The following is a 15,170-nucleotide window of genomic DNA, read 5'->3' as shown; positions in this document are numbered from 1 at the left end:
CGTTGAAGACAGGCTAAAGCACCGCTTCCGGGCAAAGGACCTCTAGTCACTTTGTAATCTAGATTTTAAAATATCCCTGCAATTTCGCATTTTGGATGAACAAGGAGCAGCTTTGCAGCAGGGATATTGAGCTGCTAGCTGTTGGCATGAGGCCATTCTACATCCCGCGAGAGTTTAGTCATGTGATCGCGGTGACCGTCTACGTCCCACCAGCTGCCAGCAGCGACACAGCCTGTGATGTCTTGACTGCAGCAGTGAGCAGGCTACAAACACAGCACCCAAATGCCCTGGTACTCATCTCTGGTGACTTCAATCATGCCTCCCCTTCCTCCTCTCTGCCTTCATTCACACAGTTTGTCACCTGCCACACCAGAGACAATCAAACACTGGACCTTTTCTATGCCAACACCAAGGAGGCATACACATCACTGCCCCTCCCCCCGCTGGGCAAAGCTGATCACAACCTGGTGGCTCTCCAGTCTGTGTACAAACCTCTGGTCCGCAGGCAGCCAGCTGTGACCCGCACGGTTCAGAGATGGTCTGGAGAGGCCGAGGAGGCCTTAAAGGACTGCTTCAGCACAACTGTGTGAGAAGTATTCAGCGATGCTCACGGGGAAGACATTAGTAGTCTAACGGACACTGTTACAGACTACGTAAATTTCTGCATGGAGAACACCATACCCACCAGGACAGTAAGGTGTTTCTCCAACAACAAACCCTGGATCACACCAGACATAAAAGCTCTCCTGAAGGAGAAGAGGAGGGCTTTTGCGTCAGGCAACATAGAGGAGCGGAGGACTGTGCAGCGCCAGCTGAGGAGGAGGATCAGAGAGGGGAAAAGGTCCTACAGGAAGAGGATGGAGGAGCAGCTGCTGCAGAATAACGACAGGGGAGTCTGGAGGGGCCTGAAGACCATCTCAGGCCACGGACAACCCAAGACCCGGACTGGGGGGGACCTGCAGTGGGCAAATGAGCTGAATCTCTTTTTCAATAGGTTCGATCAGATGCCTGCCTCCACTCAGTCTCTCCAGCTGCAGCCTCCACCTACTCCTCCTGCTGGGCGTGTCACCCCCTCCCCTATTTTCTCCACAGTCTCCAGCTCCCAGCTACACCAGATAGCAACCACTCCCTCCTGTCCAGCCTTGGCCTTCACAACATTTCAGGTGAGGAACCAGCTGAAGAAGATGAAGGCGAGGAAGGCAGCGGGTCCAGATGGCATCAGCCCCCAGCTCCTCAAATCCTGCGCAGACCAGCTGTGTGGAATTGTCCAGCACATGTTCAACCTGAGCCTGAAGCTGGGCAGGGTCCCCCAGCTATGGAAAACATCCTGCCTGGTCCCGGTGCCAAAGACCCCCCACCCGAAGGAGCTCAACAGCGTCAGACCAGTGGCGCTGACGTCTCACCTGATGAAGACCCTGGAGAGACTGGTCCTTGTAAATAAAATGTGATTGATTGATTGATTGTCCACCTGCGCCCCCTGGTGAGCTCCTCAATGCACCCACTCCAGTTCGCATATCAGCCTGGCATCAGTGTGGATGATGCCATCATCTACCTCCTCCACACTTCACTCTCCCACCTGGAGAAGGCGGGGAGCACTGTGAGGATCATGTTCTTTGATTTTTCCAGTGCTTTCAACACCATCCAGCCCACCCTACTGGGAGACAAGCTGGAGCGGGCGGGGGTGGCCCACCACCTCACCACATGGATCCAGGACTACCTCACAAACCGGCCACAGTATGTGAGGACACAGGACTGTGTGTCTGACGTGCTCCTCTGCAGCACGGGGGCCCCACAGGGAACAGTCTTGGCTCCCTTCCTGTTCACCCTCTACACCTCGGACTTCAACTACAACACCCCTACCTGTCACCTGCAGAAGTTCTCTGACGACTCTGCGATTGTCGGCCTCATCACAGGCGGAGATGATCGGGAGTACAGAGAACTTACTCAGGGTTTTGTGGACTGGTGCCAGCAGAACCGCCTCCTGATCAATGCGGGGAAATCCAAAGAAATGGTGGTGGATTTCGGTAGGCGCCAGCACTCTTCACCTGCACCAGTGAATATCCGGGGAACAGATGTTGAGAGAGTCTCAACTTACAAGTACCTGGGTGTTCATCTGAACAATAAACTGGACTGGTGCGACAACACAGACGCCCTCTATAGGAAGAGTCAGAGCAGACTCTTCCTACTCAGGAGACTGAGGTCTTTTGGGGTTCAGGGGACACTCCTCAGGAACTTTTATGACTCGGTCATCTTCCAGGGAGTGGTCACCTGGGCAGGCGGCGTCTCGGCCCGGGACAAACTGGTCGGGAGGGCCGGCTCTGTCCTGGGCTGCTCCCTGGACTCTGTGGACTCGGTGGGGGACAGGAGAATGTTGGCCAAGCTGTCATCAATGCTGGGCAACCCGGACCACCCCCTCCAGGGCACCCTAACAGCACTCCACAGCACCTTCAGTGACAGACTGTTACACCCTCGCTGTGCAAAGGAGAGATTCCGCCGTTCCTTCTTGCCTGCTGCTGTCAGACTCTTTAACAAGAACATTGTGTAGTCTCTACAAACTGGCGGTCATTAGTGCAATTGTGCAGTCCTGCACCTGAGCTCATATCGTGCAATACCCAATATTCCCCACTACTGTAATACCGTGCAATACTCAACATTCCCCACTACTGTTAGTCTAGTTTTATTTTTATCCAATGCTGTTCCTTACATTTCACTACAGCACTGCAGCACTGTCACTTAAGAGTATTTTTTCCTCTGTACTATGTACAGGCCGAAATGAGTGTTCCTCATATTTTTTATGTAGATGTAGGTTGGTGTGTATACACATGTGTATATACACATGTTACTGCGTATATCTACATAGGTTTGATTCTAAATGTTTGCCGTCAATGTTATACATTAATGGCTACATTATGCCGCCGCCCCTGTGTGACCTCTGTGATCTTTGCTACTGTAACAATGAAAATTTCCCCACTGTGGGATCAATAAAGGCATTCTTATCTTATCTTATCTTATCATATTTTGGATTCTTCGCATTTATCTGGGAATACAAAAAATAACAACAGGAAAACGATACATAATCCAATTTGATAGGCATATTTCTATGCAAAATGGCTCGTATTTTTTTTTTCAACCAGCTCCAATTATTGAAAAAAAAACGAAAAACACCCCGTTTTTTCTTTTCAGATTTGCGTGCCTAAATCGGAAATAGAATGAACGTAAGGTACACAGACCTCTTCCTGTTGTTATTTCTTGTATTCCCAGATGTCAAGAAAATGTTGAAGAAACGATTTAAGATGAAAGATATGGGCCCACTTAAATATTTCCTTGGAATTGACTTCATACAGAGTGAAGGGGTAATTGAAATGACACAAGAGAGGCACATTAGAAAGATGTTGACCAAATTTGGTATGTCTAAATGCAAATCGAGATCCACCCCATGTGAATAGAAATTACACTTTGACGCCGAGGGTGAAGTCATTGACTCAACAGGATATAGAGAGATGATTGGTAGTTTAATATACATTACAACATCTACTAGACCTGACCTGAGCTGGGTTGTGAGCAAGTTATCACAACACCTAGGGGACCCAAAACAACAGCATTGGACTGCAGCCAAACACCTACTGAGGTACTTAAAGTGTACTATTAGTCAGGAGCTACATTTCCGAAAATGTGAAAACGGCCTACAGCTTGAAGCATATAGTGATGCTGATTGGGCAACAGACAAAGATGACAGAAGAAGCACAACTGGATACTGTTTCAGTTTAAATGAGAATGGTCCAGTAATATCATGAAAGAGTAGAAAACAGCCAACAGTGGCGCTATCAACCTGCGAAGCTGAATATATGGGACTAGCAGCCACTGTTCAGGAAAGTATGTACCTTGTACAATTACTGAAAGGGATGAATAACAGTGATCAGCATGAACCAGTCAAGATCTATGAGGATAATCAGGGAGCAATAGCTCTGTCGAAAAACCCAGTATGCAGACAAAGGAGCAAACATGTGGATGTAAAATACCATTTTGTACGGTCTGCACACATAGAGGGGAAAATAGAGGGGAAAATATCCAATAATCAAATAAATAATCTACCTCTGTGTTATCAAACACAAGCTGTTTTATTACAAATTAGATCAAAATTCAGTATCATAAAAATCTGTATCAATTGATAACTTTTTTAATAGTAAATGGTTTATAGATAGTCCATCAAAATGTGATGATAACGTGGTCAACTGATGAGGAGAAAATACATCATTATGAGCACACATCTTAAATTATATTCTGGATGGGGTGTTTTTAACTTCAGCCACTGTTCGCTCATATTTTGCTTCTCCGTGAGTGTGTGACCTGTGTTCTCCGGGGCTCCAGGTTGCCTCTCCTCTCTTTCTACCCCTCTCTCTCCTAGTGCTGACAACCATATACAAATAAATTAGGAAGAGGTTTTGTGTATTTCTTTAGAGTTACTGCGGGTGATAGACTCTCACTAGCACGCAACAATTAAGCTAGGCTGATCATTGTTGCACATTCGATTCAATGCAGCCAAAATGGGGACTAATATCTGTTGATGATAACAAAGTCACAGTGTTGGGTGGTAAAATAGTTGTTCAACATAACCACTGTATAACATACTCTCACCATATTACACCGGAGCTTCTACAGACTCCGCTGCTATGCCGCGCAAGTGTCACCAGCCGAGCGAAGGTGGAGCGGGGAGGTAGAGGTAAGATCTTAAACCCGAATTTCGGGGCGGGTCGGACCTAAAATGTCAATCATTACGTTTCTGACTTTTTAAAAAAATTTCCATAGGTATAAGTTTATAAAAATGTACACTTAAACGATGTGTGGATACCGAACTAAGGAATACTTGTTAAAATATTCCTTAGTATTAAAATTTTATTGTTAAAAATAAAATACATAATTTGGATAAAACAGAGAAGGCGTTCGTTAAATTGTTATTTAACTACTAAACAGGAGCCTCTGGTGTGGACTCAATGTAACAACAAGCCCCAGTCTCCCTTATTTTGCGCATTTCATTTTTAAATAGACCGCCCAGTTACTTGGTTGCTGTGTGTTGTTTGACTGACATCTGTTATCAGAAACGGAGAAAGATAAATATGTATTTGGGATGTACAGTACCTGGTTAATTTGCACGTTTAAGTCAAGATCATTGCGTAATTGTTACACTGTGACACCGTCGTTATTGTACACCCGGACTTGCCTGGCTCGCAGACTTGCATCTCCAGCATGCCTTCAACTGGGACCTGGACCCCTGAAAGTGCATTGCATTTGTTACACATGCCTTAGTCGCGATGTGCAGGAACTATCTTTGCCAAGTTTGTCTCCTTCGGTTACACGTAGCAGAAAGAGGACATGCAGTGAAACACGGCAACCTCCAGTCAGGAATATGTAATATAATTAGCAATTACTAGACCTAGGATTATATTTTTAAAAATGTATGTTGATGTGATACAAGACATTTGTTTGTAAAGTGGTGAAATGAACAGTGTTTTTTTTTTTTAAACGCATGAACATTGAAAAATGTAAACCTTCTACACACTGTTAAAACTGAACAATGACTGAGGCAAGACAAGATTCATTCATCTGTCCTCTAATAAGGCCACACGAATCATCACTGCCAGGACTTTTTTTTTTTTTAATCTGCACGACGATTATTTTGAAATGTATAAAGTTAACATTTATTTTGACTTTGGGTTGTCACTCAGCTCAGCTCAGCTCAAGTTGTGCTCTTCTTAGATAGGACACAATCCCCGAGCATGTAAAGCATCTATGTCAAAGTCAAGGCCCGCGGGCCACGTCCGGCCCGCGAGAAGGTTTTCTACAGCCCCTGGGATGATGTTGCTTTATTATTAGATCCGGCCCGCAGCAAGCCGGTGCATGTGGGTAGCAAATGTGATCGGGTCCTTCGTCACGCTTTACAATATATTGTAGCATCTTCCAAGAACACAGACGTAGTTTAATCATCACATTCTTATTAGTCCAACCGGCTAATGTGGGCCACAGCCGACGCCAGTACAGTACGACAACCGCTCAGTCCACAAAGGGCAAGGGCTCCCCTGTTCGTCCTCCGCTACTCCCGCTCGCATCGACGCTGGACAGTCTCCTTAATAACCACGCCCATCTAAGTGAGCAGTATAAATATCAAGTATTGCTAAACCAACTGAAGCTGCCTAGTACTCTCCAACTCGCAAAGGCATATATGCACCACCCAAGTCCGTACACAGCTGCCCTCAACGCACTACAAGGTAAATACGGTCAACTGAGGCAGCTCATCCCATCAAAGATTGGTGCTATTCTGAACTCTTCTGCAGTCAAGATAAGTGATGCCAACAGTTTTGACTCCTTTGCTCTGTCCGTCCAATCACTTGTGGGCATGTTGAGGACACTAGAAGGCTACAAGGTCCCATGGCTCCAGTACAGAGCTGTCATCGTCCGTCGCAATGTTTGCATATCTCTACAGCTTCAGTAAACACAGACTTAATGCATCATGTGCAGCGCCTCTGGCAGCTGGACACACTACCCTACTGCGAGAAAGCAGTTACGAGGTCTAAGCTTGACCAACAAGCACGCAATCTTCTCCAAGCAGCCACAGTCCGGGTGGACACAGGAGGAACTGCACGTTATGCCACTCCTCTCCCCCGCCGCTCACCTCACATTCCACTTCATGCTCCAAAGGAAGCAGCTGTACCAAGTCTTCGCAGCACTAAACGTAGGCTTGCCAAAGACCCATCAAAGGCTGTCACGTATTGCACTGAGATTCAGAAGCTGGAAGCAGAAGGCGACGTAGCGAAGATCACAGAGGAAGAAGCACGCAAGTCTACAGAGTCGTGGTATTTCCCCCACCGCCTTGTTCACCATAATGGCAAGGACCGTATTGTGTTTAAATGCTCCTTTCAATACAAAGGCCAAGTTCTAAACGAACAACTGCTTCCAGGCCCTACATTAGGTCCTACCTTACTGGGGGTGCTCCTGAGGTTTCGCCAGCACAGCGTAGCCATCAGTGGCGACATACGAAGCATGTTTCACCAGGTGCGCTTTCTCGCTGCTGACAAACCCGTCGTGCGCTTCTTGTGGAGAAAGACGCAAAGAGAGGAAGAACCCGAGATCTACGAGTGGCAAGTCCTGCCCTTTGGGACCACCTGCAGCCCTTGCTGCGCAATATACGCTCTTCAGCGGCATGTGGGGGACTCCGAAGTCAACCGACCAGGACTTGCTGACGTTGTGACCCAAGCATTCTATGTTGACAACTGTCTTTATAGCACGCCTGATCCCGCACATGCCAAGTCCGTTGTGGATGGACTACGCAACCTCCTCGCCGAAGGTGTCTTTGAGATCAGACAGTGGGCAAGCAATCTGCCTTCAGTTATTGAACACTTGCCTACCGATGCGAGATCTGTCAGTAGTGAACTGCGGTTGTCCCGTGATAGTGCCGACCTGGATGAGCTCACGCTGGGACTGCAGTGGAACTGTCTCGACGACACCATGAGTTACCGACACCGCTCACCAGAGCCTCTTCAACCCACAATGAGAAACCTGTACAAGACTCTGGCCAGCCAATATGATCCACTGGGCTTCATAATCCCATTTACAACTAAAGACAAGGTTCTTATCCAAGATCTCTGGAAGCATGATCTGAGCTGGGATGACCCCATAGAACATAGGCATCTTAAAGAGCAGTGGCTTGCCTGGGTTGACGAGCTTCCCAACCTCCTTCAAGTGCAGTTTCCCAGAGCCTACACACTGCCAAGTGCCGATACCTCCGCAGCTGCCGGGCAGCTTCACGTCTTCTGTGATGCCTCGGAGGGGGCATACGGTTCAGTCGCTTACCTGCGAACCACTGACGACCAAGGCATTACCCATATTGCCTTTGTCCTAGCCCGTTCCAGGGTTGCTCCCAAGAAGTGCCTTTCTATGCCTCGTCTTGAACTCAGTGCAGCATTAACCGGTGCGCAACTCGTCAAGCTGCTTGAGACCGAACTCACCATCCCGATCCACCAAGTTGTCTGCTGGTCCGATTCCACCACTGTACTCCACTGGCTGCAATCGGAGTCCTGCCGCTACAAAGTGTTTGTTGGAACTCGGGTAGCGGAAATTCAGACGCTGACCGACTCTGCAACGTGGAGGTATGTTGACTCACCCCATAATCCTGCCGACCACATCACTAGAGGACTAACATTGAAGGAGCTGCTGGGCCATCACCAGTGGAGATTTGGACCCAATTTTTTGTCAAAACCTCCAGAACAGTGGCCAACCATGCCCAACATCGGTGCCGAACTAGGTCAAAGTGAGCTCAAGAAGAGTAGCTTTATAGGAGCAATCACAGAGCTCCCTAGTCTCCAGCTACCCGACCCCAGCCAGCTCTCAACCAGACAGAACAGAACTACACAGAACTAGTTAAGGCTACTGTGCACTCCCGTCATGGGGCGGCTAACTCCGATCGAAGCTTCAGACTTCACCAGCGCCGATAGGGCCTTGTTAGTCCAAGCTCAGGCTGATTCCTTTCCAGCAGAAGTTAAGGCTCTTAAGGTGCTACGTCCACTTCCCTCAGGAAGTAGACTTGGTTTCTCTTGCTCCAGAATACGAGCAAGAAACAGGGCTCGCCCGGGTCGGTGGCAGACTTCGACGAGCTACTGACCTTGAAGCCGTGGTTCGCGTGATTTGCGCCGTGAGTGTTGTCGCGTTACGAGAATTGGTGATGCGAAAAATAGAACAGTGCTGCGGCAACACGGCGGACACTACCGCGAGAGCACGGCGGACAGACTTACAGCCCTCATAGCTGTTGTTGTAGTAATGAAAAGTATTATTGTGTCTCTTTGGGTTTGAGTTGACTTTTATTCAAGCTCTTTGTTATTTCTTTCTGTTTCAGCCACACACCCACACAAACACACATACACACAAATATACTCAGAATGATGCAACCTGACACTAATTAAAGCATTCAAGAACGTCCTATCTCCTGATTCTCTTACCGGAATCAAATGTCCATAATGCCCGCTTCAGCCAGTGTAAATCCTTAAAATGAATGTGGACAACACTACAATATTCTTGGGAAAAAAAAAATAGATTTGGGTTGACTCCCTCGTTAAGCTTCAGTAGCTTGAGGAAAAATTGTGAACCTGCCATGCTGACATAGTTTTGGCAAAATGGATTGGTATTTAGTTCCTACAGTGAGAGATGGGTCTGGTGAGTAGAAAACACCACATATGAAATAGCCACAACAACAACAACAGCAACATAATGCTATATTTTGGGTGTTTGAATTGGACAATATCCATTTTATCTTCTCTGCAGAAAGGTTCAACTGTCAGTGGCACACTTGGAAAACTGCTGATTTACTCCATCACTAAGTTAAGATTTAAAATGACAACAGCTGTACAGCACATCATCGTGAGTGCATAACAAAGCAAATTTAATTTGACAGATCATACTAGTAAGCACAATGGATTAATGCAGAAGGCTACCTGTTTGATGCACACTTCTGGGAAAAAAAAAACTATATACGGTGTGCACATATATATATATATATATATATATATATATATATATATATATATATATATATATATATATATATATATATATATGAGCCATTCTATCGAATTGGTCGGAAATGCTGTCCCACAATGAAAATCAAATTTTAAAAAACAATCAAGTGTTCAGACTTTGCCTATTTAGTAATATGTAGTTACGATCTATTTTACCACAAGGCATTAATTATCAAACTGAATGTAGAAAAAGTCATCTTTTATATGTCACTTCCTAAGGGGCGGTGGCTGTCCCAATCTCGACCTCCTAAATTTCCTTTCATGAAAAAAAATGGAGAAGATTTTTGCCAATTTAAAAAATACTTTACTTTAATAGAACATTTTGGTTGCTTTTAAATGTATGGCGAAAGATATACATTGATTTTGTAGATTTATTTTCACATTAGAAGTAAAAAAAAAACTGGCCCGACTTTTCATGTCGACTACGGAAACGCAAAGAGTATTTGTCTGTAGGCAGGGCTTGGTTTTAGCCACGTCCCCAGAAATTCCACCAGTAAGAGACATTACCTTCATGTTCATCACTGGGCACATGGCCAGTAATCAGTTGGCAGCATTATTAAGTTATGTGCCCTCCAAAGTCTGAAAATCAGCATGTGGTTTTAAGGACCGTCAATACCGAACACCTCATTTCGGCAATAAAATGAGCACTTTTGATTTTAATGCTAAATGTTGTGTTTTCTACCTCTGTACACATGCTCAAAACTGTCTGTGGAAGCCGCATTGTGCCTAGCATTGTCGAGTATTGTCAACAACTATCATAACACGTCACTACCACCGAAACGTTTCGGTAGTGACAATATGATGTTTATTTTTGACCAAGGTCAGTTTTAAACAATATAAGACACAGATACATGTGTCATACATCGATCTGTCTGATTTTAGCAATATTTTATTTCATAGTTGATCTTAATTTTCGAGGGAAAAACACCAAAATGCCAAGAAGCCTAGCAGGGACAGAGTTCAGGCGAAGGGTTAGAATGACCCAGTGAAATCCAAAGAATATTTCCTAAAGGAAAGCGAGAGAAAGAAGAGATGGAAGGAAAGCTGAAGTCTACCAATGAATTATCCAGCAGAGAGCAAAGGAAAGTCAGCAGAGCATGGAGCAAAAGACAAGCCCACCGGATGTCTCTCAAAAAACACAGCCAGAGGGAACATACGCACAGGGAAATGGATGTTACAAAAATGTGTGTCCTTCCAATTTAATTTTCCTTTGAAAGGGGAAACCGACCGTTTTTTCAATGATGAAGAGCCCTGTGATGGACAGGTGAGCGGCCCAGCGTGTACCCTGCTTTTGCCCCAAGTCAGCTGCGATCAACTCCAAACCCCCCGCGACCCTGAGTGCGGCACAAAGCACTAGGAAATGGACAAAAGAGTGGTTCATTAGCCATAATACATGATAAAAGTTCAAATATAGCAAACGTAGTTAAGTAAGATAAGATAAGATAAGAATGCCTTTATTGATCCCACAGTGGGGACATTTTCGTTGTTACAGTAGCAAAGATATAGGTCACAATCACAATGCTACCCTCACACAAAGTATTACTGCAACAGCGGCGACAATAGGGTCACTACTGAAATGTTGCAGTCACTACCCAAAACACGGATGTTTGAACAAAAATAAAAAGTTTGTGCCAATTGTGCCTCTGCAGTGCCTGCCCACTCACCAAGTGTGAAATCAAACCGTCCCATCAAATAAACGAGTCTATTCTCATTTAAGATCAACTTTGATGTCTTTTTAAGAGGGCATGTCCAGAGCCTGTTGGCAACCAGAGCTGGGCAGCGACCCTCCGTCCCCGGTTTCCGTCCTCGTCCTGCATATTCGATCGAGCCAGGTGGTCCCAGTCGGCCGGAGTCTGCCAACCGGCGTCGAGAACGTACTTTGCCGGTACCGCGTCACATGCAGACAGAAAACTCAACTGCAACCACGTCACAAATGTGCTTTTTTAGACAGGCATTGGGAGTGAATGACATCCTCAACCCACTGTGGGCTAAAATGTCCACTGTCAAAACGACTGTCGTGAAAGCGCGTATTAAGGCACCATATCGGCATTGTGCTCAATCTATGTCTTCCGTTAACAATGCTTCTTTAATTGCAGGTGCTCAATGCGGCTGGTATTGCCATTGGAACTGGCTTGTCATTGGCTTGTGATACCCTCATGTCTCAGGTAGTGCCCTCATGAACGGTAGAAACCCCAACCTCATTGAAACAAAACCTCTTTGACTGGGCTCTCGAGATTTCTGGAGTCCATTTACAAACAGTCCAACACTCAATTTGTGTTGCACGCCCTCTTTTTCCGCTATCAAAACTGTAATTATTGGTGTGACTTTGGTGTTTCCTTACACTGCTTATTTGATTCTGCCTTTGTGTAGACGATTGGAAGAGGAGAGCCGAACCGTGTGGGGTGTGGGGGTGATCCTTCAGAGGGGGGTTCTGATTCTCCTGCTGGCTTGCTTCCCCTGCTGGGCTATTTTCTTGAACACTCAACCTGTTTTACTTGTCCTTAAACAGAGCCCAGAGGCTGCCAGGTAAGTCACTCTTGAACCCTCAGATGACCTCCAGCATACTCGTCATTATGTTTTTAGAACCGGGTGATAGCTCACATAATATTCAATGACAATAATAGCAAATACATGAAGAAGGCCATCCATCCATCCAGCATGATGTGCAAAACACATTGTTACGGCGGCCCACGTTGTGTCGTGGCCGTTTAAGTCCCCACTGTGGGATCAATAAAGGCATTCTTATCTTATCTTATCTTAAGTCGCGTGTGTGGGTGCTCTCACCCTGCTCTGCCCTGATTGGTGGTGGCCTTCATGGTCACCGGTACAGCCACCCAATCAGAGCAGGGGAGACTAACCAAATGAGTCAATTACTTTCAGGTGTGTTCACCAGCAAACACTCAGGAGGGACTTGGTTGCTGGTGGACGGGACGGGGTTGGCTGTGGCTACATTCATTGTCCGCTACAGGTCCTTCTCAAAAAATGAGCATATCGTGATTTGAGGTCATCATTTTCCATAATGTAATGATCAAAATGAAACGTTCATATATTTTCGACTTGACTTTTTGACTTACAGCGTACCACCACTATTGCTGGGATAGAGAGAAAGCCAGCCCACGAATACAGAAAATTAGCGTATGATTAATTGAACACTATAAATGCATTGAACTTTTTGGGATTCTGTTTTTTATCTTTAACCCCAAAAATTCTTGAAGAAACAGGCAGTTCGGATCAATAGACATTATAGGAGTGTGTGCGTGTAAGCAATGTAGACAACTTGTCAGTCAAAGTTTGGCTTTCTCTTTTTATTGTCCATTTAATTCATCTTGACTGGTTCCTCAGCATCCTCTTAACTGTTTGGCAGTTTTTGAAGTTCTACTCCTCAAGCTTAGTGTTCCTGCCTGGTCCCCCAATTCCTGCTTTTCCTGCTCCGCGTCGCTTCTATACCACCTCCGTGTAAGTGTAACCCAGTAGAGAAAACGTTAAATTTTATTTCGATGCACCATTTTACTTTGAAAAAACATTTATTTTGGTAAGAGGAGGTGTGCATCTTCTACCTTACTTAATTTCCCTTGTGTAATGTCACTTAGGTGATAATGACTTTCTAATTGGACAAAGTCAAGTTGTCCCGCCTACTCGAGACGCCGTCTTGAGTTCACCTTGTTTTTTCGTTCTTCTCCGCTTGGATGCCCAACTGAAGAGGTTGCGTGACAATTTCTTATGAGTGCTAATTCTAATATACCGTCTCGGTGAGTGAGAAACATATTGGAGTCGAATTAAATGTGACCAATATTCAAATGCTAATTGGGAAATGTTTTATTTTAAAAGTGTGAATCCCAGCGGGGACTGAGGGTCCATGACAGTCCGACCGTGTTCATACTAGAACGTCGTCTTGGTGAGTCGCCATGTGCTACGACGTTAAAATGATAATGCTAGGCTAACGTTAAGCTAACGCTAAGCTAATGCTAATCGCGAGTGTTAATATACTGCTTATTTGCTGTAAGAAACTTGATTGTACTTGTTTAAAGGTATTTCTAAACAAAGGTTTAGGTTGACAAATGAATGTGTAAATATGTTTTTGGTGAATTATATGACATTTGGATGTTAAATGCTCATTTTGATGTAATATGAGTTTAAAGTGGAATATTGAATTACTCAACTACCCGTTGGTAATTCAATTATTTCTTGATTCAAATGATTGATACATGTTAATCATAAAACATAGGGTTGATAAGGAATTGAAGATAGAGAAATATGTTATTGCATTGGTTAATTTCATGTGTAACAATGATATTTTGGAAAACATGCATGTATGTATATGAATAACTGTTTTCGAATGTGATATATGAATGCAGTGTTTGAGAAATTAAGAACTACTGTGAAGCTATAGCGACTGATAAGACTGCCAATTGATAATACTCTTATTAGCTACATACAATAATACAATTATTGTGATGCAGGCTAGGTTTTTTACCTTGGTACAGACATTGTACAAGAAGATTTGAGAAGATTCATTATCATTTGATGGAGATGGCGAGCCTGTGCCCAGAACCCCAACTGAGATAAGAAAACCTTCTTCACTACCCTTTTGAGAAACATCACGTGGTAACAAACCCTACTACCACTATTACACCACTTCTTCAAGGACTACCTAAGACTACGAAAGAGGACACTGACTGACTGACTTAAAGACTGAATATTACTGAGCTCAGTAGGACTCTGGTATTATTTTTTTTCAATTGTGAACTATGGTACCACATGTATATAGATGCAGGCTGTTAAGTTGTAAATAGTTTTGTGGTTTACGTTTAATACATTTATTTTTGTTGCTCAATTCTGTCTCCAGCTATTTCATTTGCACACCTTCCCTTACCACCATTGTAGCCTTCGAGAATCTAGAATCTGGTCCAACTTACTTGATATCAAAATAACACTATCTTTGAGTAGTCGGGGCTACATAGGGTTCCGGTTCATTGCAAATGTCTGTCATCAGCTTGCTGCAGTTGCCCGACTCAACCTTCTGTAGTTGTTGCTGCTGCTGCGTGTTTTCTTTGGCATGGCAGAGCCAAACCAGGAGACGAATGAGGAGAGAGAGCGCCACACAGCCCAGGCAGAGGATCAACATCAGTTTGACTAGGAAGAGGCCCACATTCCTCAATTTGCACCAGGAGACTAGGGAGAGAGGGCAAACATTGTCGATGTTAAGTAGGAAGAAAAATAAGTAGGATGATAGTTACTACAGTGTTTACTTCATTTCCTTGACTGAATGTGGGGAATGCTGCTTCTGATCGATCAATAACTTTCTTGAAAATATAATTTTGCAAATGTTTGGGATGATTCCCCTTTTTTTCACAATGAGCAGAACAATGTTGCCGGTAGGATATGCAATGATGGCCGTGGCTGTATGTCAGCTCATGGTTCCGTTGTTGATTAGATGACAACCTACGCGAGACGGAATCAACAGTGCCTGTGTCGGGTTGGGTGCAGCGAAGGAGTGCATTCTATTCTGCCTCTGGCGACAAGATCCATAAACCGCAATATGGATACGTACGTTGGTCTTTTATAGATATTGCTCAATGTTGGCGGTATTTTCAGGCTCAAAATGAT

General features: G+C 44.8%; 1 long non-coding RNA gene across 1 annotated transcript; it reads left to right on the top strand.

The window, feature by feature from the left end:
• The first annotated feature begins 13,165 nt into the window (after positions 1-13,165).
• LOC147146640 (uncharacterized) lies at positions 13,166-14,397 on the top strand. The gene is made up of 3 exons (XR_015087258.1): positions 13,166-13,312; positions 13,392-13,458; positions 14,024-14,397. It is a non-coding gene; the product is annotated as an uncharacterized LOC147146640 (long non-coding RNA).
• Positions 14,398-15,170: the final 773 nt, after the last annotated feature.

Source organism: Filicampus tigris, chromosome 6 (assembly GCF_054856515.1).
Source record: "Filicampus tigris isolate MCC_2025a chromosome 6, RoL_Ftig_1.0, whole genome shotgun sequence".
Lineage (NCBI taxonomy): Eukaryota > Metazoa > Chordata > Actinopteri > Syngnathiformes > Syngnathidae > Filicampus > Filicampus tigris.
Note: the sequence above shows the minus strand (reverse complement) of the source record. Positions and strands in the feature narration are given on the sequence as shown.